We start from the raw sequence: 12,041 nt of genomic DNA on the forward strand, positions 1-12,041 counted from the left end.
TAGCCTCCTGACACGTCTGCCTTATCTTACACGCTGTCTATTTGAGGCGCCGCAGCAGTAAGTCAAAGCGCAAGGTACAGTTGCATAAAGACACCCGAGGAACAGCACAATGTTGTCAGCAACATCATACGTACTGTACTCAAGGGGCAGCTTCTAGGTGTCATCTCGCATAAACTTATTTTGGCTAACTTTGCGGTCACATGTCGATTCATTTGTTTACAGTATGCCATTATATATATATAATCGATTTACAGCTTTTGTGGGTAATATAACTGCAAAATTTCACAGAATCCATACAAACGGGATATATCCTGTATTTCATTCTGTGGGATGAGACGCTTGAAGCAGTTTAGATGGGTTCAAATATTGTTTGAATATAAAACATTTTAAAATTAACGGTTACGTTCATGGGATGAACCTCATGAAGTTCTAACCACAGAATAGATTGTTCTTGACTTAATATGTTACACAGTACTGCTACATGCAGTTTTTCCTCACAGGGACACTGGTTTCCATCATAACATTCTGAGACTTAGTTTATTTGTGTGTTTTGTTGCATTCTCCATTTTGTCTCAGCAAGACAGACATGTTAATTGCATCCCACTCAAACACATCATTGGGAAGACCAGCATGTCCTCTACTGAGCGCACTTTATTTACACTCAAATAAATAAAAAAATATAGACTGAAAAGAAATGCTCCCCACACAAATGGCCACAAATGCATATGTTAATGAGGGCCTCAGGAGGATAAAGAGACACTGATATATCACATACAATGAAAATTACTGTAGTTTCAAATATTAACACTGACTAGTCCAGTCTGTACAGTATGTCATTTAATCCTCACTGCAAATGTCACTCAGGGTACTTGAACTCAACACACGGTAAACATCACACCAACTCACCATTTCGAAGTGGGGGTGCACTAATCCAGCACTGTTTGTTCTTATGGCCTGATAAAACCAACACATAATCCCGAGGTCACCAAAACAGACACACTCTCAATGGTGGTTTCTTTTGGGTCACCCCGCCCCCTCCCAAAAACTGTGTAAAGACTTCAACACTTGAAATAATGAGGATACTGTGACGTTTACACAATAAAAAAAAAAAAAACATGTTCAGTATTTTGAATTTAGGACAGCGGCAACAACATCTTCTACAGTGGATGATGTTACGGTTTAGGAGCTAGATATATTTTTACATTTGCTTCTCACTTCCAGAATTCCACAATCAGAAGGCTGTCATCAGATCCCCAAAGCTGTTGACGTGCATAGTTGTGTACAGTAATATATGAGAAGATCTGCTTGCATTTGCCGAACAACCAAAGCCAGTAATTATAGCGTTACTGAATATGTAATCATCAAACTGCACACTATTGACATTAACAGCAATTTAGCAGCATCAAATAAGGCAACAACCAACACATCTGTCAATAGATGAAAATTTGGGGGGGGGGGGGGGGGGGGGGGGCACATGTTTGCTGAGTGAAACCATCTGAGAAAAACAAGCTTATAAATGACACTTCAATAGAACCGAAGAATTAACTTCCTACAGGTCATTCACATTCAAAACAAAAAAAGACTTAGAAGAATTTTGATAGTTCCAGAAGTTGGTGATATGGTCAACAAAAACTACTGTAACAGTGGGGATATAATCATTTGAAAAAAATACAAATAAGATCGAATAGAGTCAGTAATACGTAGTTGTCAAACAGCATTACTAGCACGATTGTGAAGTTGCCATAGTTGCAAGTCTGAAACCGCTATTCACCATAACACGTCTGTGGATGTAATTCACACGCATAGAGCGCGAAGCAAGCAGTCAAATCCATCGATTTGGCGTATCGATTTATGCTAATCAGTCCACGGCACTTTCTTACCTTCTGACTTGTCTCCAGAGCCGGGCCGTCACACTGGGAGTTCTCATGCTTCCCGTAGACAGCGAGGAAGGTTTCGGGAGGGCAAAAGGAGGAGAACTCCCATTCCCCTCAAAAAGTTCAAGAGAAGTGCCTATTGATATAATAGGGGGGAAATGTTTCCGATTTTGACTTTCAAAATAAAATAAGCGTTTCGCGAAAAGTTGAAAAGACAATAAAAGTTAATGTTGTTTATTACAGAAGTTGATTTAATGCAACTATTGATTGTAATAACGATTTTATTACTCCCGCAAAGTATCACTGCATAGATTTACGAACAGTCATAGGAACGAAAGGTCGTCGTAGACCGATGAACCCAAATGAAGCAGATGTTGTGGTGCCGAGTTTGGGGCATCAGTAAAAAATGCTGCTCTCATTGATGGGGTCAGGTCAGTAGGTATTGAAATATGTTAAAGAAACAGCCCCCTTGCTAAATGGTTATATCACTGATGTACCGATAGGAAATAATAAACCATAATTTCCGTTGTATGCTGTATTGTTGTCATTACTGCAGCAGAGGGAGCTGCTGCTTCATGTTTCAAAGTTTTGAACCTGAAAAAAAAATAGAATTCAGAGGAACACAGTTCTTTTATTCATGTCCTGCGATTCTGCCAAACAATTTTTAAAACATAGCTGCAATAAATTCTTTGTCGTAGTTGATCAGAAAGGGATGTTCGGCTGAATGACAAGTAAGATATATGAAAAAAAGCTAATACATTGCTATAAGCAGTGTAGACACGCAAGTGTCCAAGTATACAGTACTACTTAATTACAAGCTCAATAATTATGATAACAAGCTCAATAATTATAATAAAAATGAATATACGTACAGTAAAATGATGCAGGAAGCTTCAGGTTTTTCGATGTTGGTTAGGAAACCATTACCAATTTTGTTTTTTTCTTTCTTTTTTTTTTTAAGTTTCTTAACATAATTTATTATAGTACAGTATTCTATATTTGCACCTTGTTTCTGTGAGTCATTACATTGACACGTGATGAATGTTATAGAGATTTTGTCTCATTACTGGATTCTGAACATCTCCAAGGTGCATTCTCCCATCATGTTTAGCACTCCTCCAATAATTTAGACTGAACTCTGCTGCAAATAAATAAAACCAAAGAATTTTGAGTCATCGCAGTAAGCTGATCTCACAAGCAGTGCACTTTGTCTCCATGGAGCAAGTCAAACCTTGAGCATGTGTGAGTTTGATTGCAAATGCGTCCAAAAGGAAGTCTTGGGCTCTCCTGTGACCTGCGAAGGAACAATACAGGGTTTGGCAGGTCGCTGTGACCGAGCAGAACAAAGAGGACATCCCATACATTAATCAGTAACTAACACTCAAAATACAGTTCAAGAGTACAGACACAATTAAATCCTTCAAAATACAAATATATTAAGTGACACTTATCCCATGGATTTAAATTAGACACACATGTATACAGTGCATCTCTCTCTCTCTCTCTCTCTCTCTCTCTCTCTCTCTCTCTGTCTCTCTGTCTCTCTCGCTCTCTCTCTCTCTCTCTCCCTCTCTCTCTCTCTCTCTCTATATATATATATATATATATATATATATATATATATATATATATATACACACACACATATATATATACACACACATACACGCACACACACACGCACACACACACAAACAGTGTTTAGCATGTTACTTCAAAACTGTAGTGCAATATTTCTTAATTATTATTATAATTTCAAAGTAATTAGTTACATTACAATATTACTGTATTTGAAATGCAATGCATTCGCAAAAAGAGTTAGTACATTCCATAATTTCAATGTCAATCTTCAAATTTTAAATTCAGTCGGCTAGGTGAGGGACATATGTTTCAAAAATAAATGGTTTCGGTGTTGATAACATTAGCAGCCAGCCTACCTGATATTATGTTTAATTACTGTTTAACATGAGGTATTGTTTGTTTCTTCTTGATACATGTTGACCAGAACTATTTATAGACTGTTATTAACAGGAATTGTACAGTGAAAGTTAGCGTTAGCTTACCTTGTCATTGTTGCTAGTTACGACAAGGATCTTGCTGACAAGGTTAAGAAATGTTGGTGAATCCACTGTGGAAAGCGGCACTATATCTCCCACTGAATCTCCTAACCTTTAGAGGTGGAAGTGGCATCCCTCAGGGAGTGGGCGCAATCCACCGTGTGTTTTCTTTTGGCTAACTTCACATTACTATGGCACCAGTCTAAATGGTTTGTCAAATTACTGGACCTATTTTGCAAAGTGGACAGCTTTTTTGGTACTCATAAGGATTATATTCTTCTTGTCTTCTTGTCTGATGAACTGAAAGTAATGGGAGTGTGTCCATCTTATTTATGTATTTTCCATATTCAACCTGCTGTACGCTGCTGCTGTATTCGTCTCTGCTGTCGTATGTCAGCACATAAACATTTCGTGCCGGACTTTTCTCCTCGGATCTTGCGGTGTTTTTGGTGAATTTTGGGGTAAAACAAACACCACTTTCTGGTTAAAATGCATTGTAATGCATTGGGTTCATTTGTAACGAGTACAATATTATGATTTTGTGTGTGTAATATCTTACACTTTTGTGTTACAACAAAAAGTAATGCATTACAGTAATTACATTACTTTTGTAGTGCATTATCCCAATACATTGTGTGTGTGTGTGTGTGTGTGTGTGTGTGTGTGTGTGTATATATATATGCGGTATATATATAATTTCCCTTATAAAAAGAAGAAAAAAACTTATATGGTCACAATTGAAAACATGATTAAGAGCAATAACAATACAGCACACGAGCCTACATACAGGTAATACCAACTCATTACATTTCTCTCACGCACTTTGTGATGGTCATATGACTCCTTCAGTAACTTCGGTACCACAAAAAAAAAAAAAAAACGCTAGTTTGATGAGCAATAGAAACATTAAATAATTAGCGTGAATAGAATAGAATGGACTACTAGACTAGACCAGAATAAAATAGTCTTATTGTATTGTATGGCTGGTATACAACAAAATTGCTCCAACTTTTCCATAAAACCCCCCGCAGGCTCGGGGAGAACATGTAAACTATACAGAGGAAAGCCAGCGCGAGGTGGATTTGAACTTGGGTCCCTTTAACTGTGAGGCGGACGTGCCATCCATTGCGCCACCGAGCCACCTTTAATCATTTATTTCCATATTTATTTATTCAATGCAATCTACTAGCATGATTTAAGTATTTTATATGATTTGAGTAATTTAATAATCTGCTTTTGCCCACAGCATAATTTACGGGCACTTTTTTCCCCAACTTAAAATATTCAAAACACAACTGTACAGAAGACTGTACCTGAAGGTTATAAATACTACGTCCTCCTGTGACCTCTTTTCCACAGATGAAAATAAGCTTACATTTTATAGCAAGCCTTTTTGTCCCCCCGCAGCGACTTGCATGGAACGTTTTCAAATGGACTGTGCAGATGGAGGAAGTTTTCATCACACGGTCAACCTGACCTCTCGCCCAGATGTTCAAACTTTAAGTGACCCTGATTGACCAAAACACACAAACACTAGGAGCAGCCAATATCCAACTCTGTTTTAGGGTCATTACCCATGAGTTACTTTTGTTGTGTTTACTATATGACATGTAAGAAAAAAAAAAAAAAACAGGGATGAGTGTAGTTTTCATGCTGTTCTTGCTGGTAACTGCAGCGGTAAAAGCATAACAAAACATGCTGGTCTATGCTGTTTTTTTTTTTTTTATTGGCGGGGGTTGTTTTGTTTTTAAGCAGGGTGACATTTACTCATACTGTATGTATCAGACACACAAACACTTGAATGCAATGTCTCAGAAACTAATTTGTTGCCACATGATACGTTGTGCTAACTAAACAGTCTGACCTTGCAAGCTGGAGGCCAAAACACAAGCAGATCATTATCAGAACAATAAAATCCTTCCGCCTTCACCTGAGCGACAGTGGTGATGTGGAAACAGAAATAAGTGAGCACAATACCTGTCTGTCATCTGCAAGCATGCATCAAAGTCCATGCACGTTGGCAGCAAAACATGTTTTGACTTTCCTTCAATAGAGTCCAGTCGGCAAATCTGGAAGACGCCATAAACACCTTTATGCTGCTTTCAAGGCCTTCAGCAAGGGGAAGGACGCTTTAGAAAAATTATTCACATACAGCTCAAAAGTCATCTTTCTTTTAATTCATCAACTTATAGCTTTTAAAAAGAAACATTTTCATAACAGTGTAAAGCTCTGAATATTACTTGATTTACGTTGATTATTAGATGCATTGAAAACCAACAAAATAGGATGGTTTTGATATTACTGGTCATTTACAGGATCAAGCCTTAAAATCCTAAATCGCGTACTGATTCTAATTATTGTTTGTTTATTTATTTATGTATTTATCTTTATTACTGAAAGTGGTTGAGCATTAACACATTCCAAGTACTTTATTTGTGTACTTTTGCAGATTTTGCTGGTATCTTAACTTAAGGACTTCATTTTTTTGTTTCACTTTTTACAATTACGATCAACATCTGAAAACAAATATCTGTGCTCCCTATATTTTACTTTGTCAAACTAGGCTAGTTACTTTTACAAACCTGCAAAGATGATGTAAAAAAACAAACAAGATGAATTGAGAGTGCTTAAGTAGCCTGCATTTGAGATTTGGGTGTTCCTTTTTTAACTAACAAGCTCAATTCATGTATTTTTAATCAGGAATATAATATTAGTGTGCGGTTTCAATTTTAACACGTTTGTTTTGGAAAAATGATTTCCAAAATGCCTCCTAGAAATGAAAAAAATGGCAACGCCCCCCCCCCCCCCCCCCCCCTCCATGTTGTCCGTTCAAATCAATCGTACATGCAAAACCAACAATGTCAAAAACCAGGATATTGATCAGCCCCAAAATTGTATGTAGACCTCTCTGCTCCTGCCCAGTTCAACGCAATTCATTCAAAATATTGAAAACAATTCATCTGTTCATGTTGGTAAACCTATTCTAACACATTTTTGGTGGCATAAAAGCCTAAGCTTTGCTTTTTTTGTGTTCTAAGTACAGATTTTCTTGAAAAACAAGGGGACATTTTGGTGTACAGTGGGAAGTTACCTTATAAACATGGTGACAGTGTGTGCTGTAACTGCCTTTTTTTTTTAGTACAGTACATTTCTGTCCATACACTATCAAATTTTACTCAAATTAATGAATTAAATCTGAATTTGTACTTATTATACATCTATCTATCTATATATACTTTTTTTTTTTTTTTTAGCAAAATGGGGATGAAAATGCTACAACAGTGTATTCAGAAATAAGTTAATAACGATCGAATGTACTGGCATGGTGAATTGTCCCTGTGACAGGTTTTAGATAGTCTTATCATATTTTTCTGGCCGGTCATGTAATCTTACATAAAACATGACGTTAATTTCTAATGCATCGATGTGAGCCCTTCAGCATTCACACCCAATTTTCTCAGAAAAAGCAGATATGGCTGGATCAAATGTATAACAGCCTGGATCATATGTATAACAGCCAGCAAAGGAAAGCTCCCAGCTGGGCGTTTCAAACACAAAGTTTGATTGTGTTCTATGCAAGGTACATTCAATTTTATTTATTCAATCTTATCCTGAGCCTCATTAGGGTTGTTGAATTGGGCAACTCTTAATCAGAGATGAGTGTGTCTTCCTACATCCCTGCTTTCTGGTTTCTAGGTAAAAGGTGAAAGAAATTATTTGAGGGAAGGACGTGACCTGCCTCGCAGTACAGGTCATGGCCCAACAACACACAAATGAACAAACGTGCGGGGCGGGTCCGTCAACCACTGTGTTGAGCCAAAGAGGAACACGGCCTCTGTGGTGAAACACACCTTAATTCTCGTTAATGAATGTGTATGTCAGATTGTACAGTACATTTAAAACCCAACTCAGTCAACTCTTCAGCATTCACACCCAATTTCTTTAGAAAGGGCAGGATAGTGGACTGGTTCTACATAGATTAGCACTGGAGTGTTTTAAAACTGCAATAATTACACAAAACATACACATATTATCTTATTTCTAGGGTAATGAAATGATCCAACAGGGTTTCATGACCTGAAAGTGTAAAGGCACAATGCGGTATTTTTTATTGAATTTAGAGGATACAGTGATCTCAACACATTAGAAAACGACATATGAAATCATTGATAATAATCACAGATATATACCGGTAATCAGTTGATCTAACGCATGTATGTTTAATCTCACTGAAAATTTTCTAGAAAAAATAGCTAACCATTTTTTTTATTTCAATACAATGTCTTATAGTGGCAGTGGAAAAAATTGATATACAAAAGCATTAAAGTGGCTTCAGTCATTCATGTGCAGACTAATAGATGCAGTTGTAAGCATTTACCTTCTGCTGTGTTTGAGACTTGTCCCAAGTGTTGGCTCCAATCTCTAGTTTTGACCATCTAGAATGGTGGTGTTTCCTTTAATGGATCACTAAATAAACAAAAAATAACACTGAGAAAATATATAGTTTATCCTGTATGTTGCAGACTTGCTCAAATGTGGGGTGTTCTCTAGTTTTGTCTGGAAAATAGCTTTGTTGTGACTGGCTACATTAGTGTCTGTTGCTATCGTTAGCTGTGGCTGTAGCCGCAGCTTGGGTGCTTTGCATTTATGGGATGGACTAAATTTTAGTAGCTTCTGTACGTAGCTTCTTCTGTGTGGAGTTCAAGCGAACTCCATCTTACAAAAACATGCATTTCACTCTACCTTGATCAAAGTTCTCATTTTTCAAAGTTAAATATACCATATGCTATTTTCTCTAAACTTGTATAGTGACTGTTATAAACAGTCCCATCTGCTTTTATGGCATTAAAATGTCATTGAATTTTTTTGGCAATGTTTGTTATTGTTATAAGTGTAAATAATACAAAATTTATTCGGGGACAGGGGTAAAAATGCAGCTGCATAGGTCAGTATGAATGTCACAAAGGAATTTCTGCAAGTATTTGGATGCAAGTAAAAGGGCAGACAAAAATGGAACTTATCAAAGGTCACAAGAACTGCCAATAAAAACAATGCAATAGCATTGTTTGTTTTGGTTTTTTTCGAAATGATCAGGAAACTAAAACTGTAAGAAGGAATACTATTTAAAATAAAATCAACACTCTCCAAATGTGATACCATTGTTTTGATTCCAGTTGTTGCATAATAATTATCATATCATTTGGCATTAAAGCTTGTCTTACGACAAGTCAAGATGAAACTTGCAAATTTATTAGGTGAAAGGCCTCATGTATGTTCCACATTTTTCGTCCTCAAAGTTAAAAGCCTCATGTTTGTTCCACATTTTTCGTCCTCAAAGTTAAAAGTCAGTAATACTTTTACAAACGCACTTAGAGTACTTGGCAATCAGTGTCCTGTATTCTGTTGATGAGTTATGGGGATATGTTCACGTACGATCAATGATGTGTCTTGAACAGATTTATCTGACCTTTAATAAAAAATAAATCAATCAATCAAAAATAAAAAAAAAGTGTTAATTGCAGAGAAGAGGCCTCAAAAAACAACAGCAATTCTTACTGGGTTAAAGTGCAAGCTGGAGAATGGAAATTTAAAAAAAAATGCAAGAACATGTCCCAGAGCAAGCTGAGACAGAAAAGTACATAGTCTGTGAGCGGAATCTGGGTAAAAGGTCGTTACGATGTAAGCGATGAATGAAGGAAGACTCAACCTTTGGTGTGTAAATAGCAGCTGCTTTGAGTTCCTGGAGGAAACAAATTCCTCATGGGAGCAAGATACACACTTAAACAATTTGTTTTATTACTAGCAGCCCTTTTTCCACTAAGCAAAGCAGCACCAGAACATAACTGGTATTTTCATTACAGAAAATAAGAGTAAATAATCAAAAAAGAAGTATGATCAGCTACTTTAACATAAGAAAAGAATTGAAAGGATATGTATCAAACTTAAAAATACAATCCTACAGAGGCCTTGGTTTATGCCATAACAAAGACTACGCTAACAAAAGTTGGGGATTCATAAATAAATCTTAAAAATAAATATTTGGTATATTGCATCCCAGTGAAATGTGATGACATATTCTTACACTGTTGTGTAAAGTCGTAAACTTGATTGTTTGCGCAACATTTGGAAATGATGCATGTTGGGACCGTTAACCCCTGTAGCATTATGATAAAGGTGAACAAAGTCTTTCATAATGAATACTGTTTATATCGGTGAACAGACAAACGAACCATGGCCGTGCTTCGGCTGGCTAATAATATGCCAGAATTTAATAAATACTGTGAACAGAATTTTTGCTATGCCCCTAAAATCAAGTTAAAAAATTATTTTCTATACAATATGCTTGATGCGGCCCCGCTTGCATTAATGGCCCTGTGAATTAACTAGCGAAATCCACTCGCTTAGACCCATCTCAGGGTTGGCCATTTTGCCACTAGCTGTCCACTGAAAATGACAACACAGTTGCTCAGGGCTCAGTGAATGACAAATCAGTTCTCAGCTTGTGAACATCACATGACCAAACTCAGAAAACAGGCGAGCCATGACTGGTCAAAACCTAAACCTGAGCAACTGCAATGTCATTTTCATTCGACTGCAAATGGCCAAAATCACGTCATTATTAGGTTGCAATGGAGACACGGAGACTGGAAGAGTCACAGAAATACATCGAATTAAATAGAAATAAAATAGACAAACATAACAGCAGGTTATGCACAAGGTAGTGAAACAACGAACAATAGGACATCCAAAAGTTTAGAACAGTTAAAGAATGTTCACCTGAAAAGGTTATTGTACATTTTTTATTTCGGGAAAAAACTGAATCTTCCAGACTTTTTGTGAGTAGTGTATACTTGGAGCGCACGTTTTAAGATGACATAGAATATTTCAGTTCATCACATCATCATACATCACAAGTAGGAACATTGCCTGCTGTACTGTTTGACTGTTCTATATTGATATCTAAGAGGTGATTTGCAGATACATGATGACACTGAGATTCTGAAACGTTATTAACTATTTTTATCTGCATAATATGCAACGTGATATAGTTATGCTCAATTACTGCCATATTTACTGTTTTGGTTGTTGTTTTTTACGTCACTTTATATGCATGGAATAGAAGTGCTTTTCATCCATACATTTCTAACTGCTTGCATTAGTGTAAGTTAGACATAGACTACAGCACATGGCATTCTGCTTGATGTATAATAATTGTAGAATTAGGTCAAAGAAAATTAATGATCCATTATTGATCTTTTTCATTGATATATGAAGTTGCGGGTTAAAGACGGCTTACTAATCATACTTCCCAGAGGAAGCATATGAGGAATGAAAAAGACTGGCCCGAGTATCGATCCCTGTGGGACACCATAGCTAACTTTTGCACATGTTCTCGCAGCTAACAAATGACTCATGTTTATGGCAATGTCGCAGAGCTATTGCTTTGTCTGTGTTTTTGAAAAGTTGTTACTTACAGTTGTATAAAAGCATGCTGAAATCAGTCTTTGTGGCAACATCTTGAGCATGGCTCGTATTAGAGAGCATTGTTGTGGTTGGAGAGCGTAAAGACTATTTGTGATCCAGCAGAAACTTTTCAAACAGGCTGATGCAAGAAAGCGGGAACGTGACGACAGCTTCACCTTTCACACACTAACCCACTGGTGGCTAAAATCACATTCTACCCAATGGAAGGACGCTCGTGTACTATGCACGTGCAGATGATTTGGGACATGTGTTGTTGTCATAAAGGCAATGGCCTTGCCAAGCATTAACAACTCAGGAATGTTTGGGGATGCTCAGAGGATGAATTATTCAGAAGGATCTGACTGAGTCTGTCGCACGTTTTATTTTCTGCAGAAAAGGGGCTGAGGTTGAAAGATAATGTTTGAATGAAATTCTACTTCAGTTACTTCACTTGTCACGATGAGATCAGTAGTAGATAGTGTTTCACTGAACTCTTTGAACTTTAGAAAAACTGAATAGAGATCAGCCTCTAACAAATGCAAAATTGTTTTCATGTATATATATATATATATATATATATATATATATATATATATATATATATATATATATATATATATATATATATATATATATATATATATAT

General features: G+C 36.6%; 1 protein-coding gene across 2 annotated transcripts in view; it reads right to left on the reverse strand.

The window, feature by feature from the left end:
• The window catches only part of kank3 (KN motif and ankyrin repeat domains 3), a 28,785-nt gene extending 26,782 nt beyond the window's left edge, over nt 1-2,003 (reverse strand). The window contains exon 1 of one of the 2 annotated variants that reach the window (XM_088426267.1): nt 1,881-2,003. The gene's annotated coding sequence lies outside the window, so the exon portion shown is untranslated. The remainder of the gene's footprint in view (nt 1-1,880) is intronic. The other variant, XM_088426268.1, reaches the window with a different exon arrangement.
• Nucleotides 2,004-12,041: the final 10,038 nt, after the last annotated feature.

The sequence above is a fragment of the Hippichthys cyanospilos genome, chromosome 10 (assembly GCF_059441005.1).
Source record: "Hippichthys cyanospilos isolate Australia breed blue-spotted pipefish chromosome 10, RoL_Hcya_1.0, whole genome shotgun sequence".
NCBI lineage: Eukaryota > Metazoa > Chordata > Actinopteri > Syngnathiformes > Syngnathidae > Hippichthys > Hippichthys cyanospilos.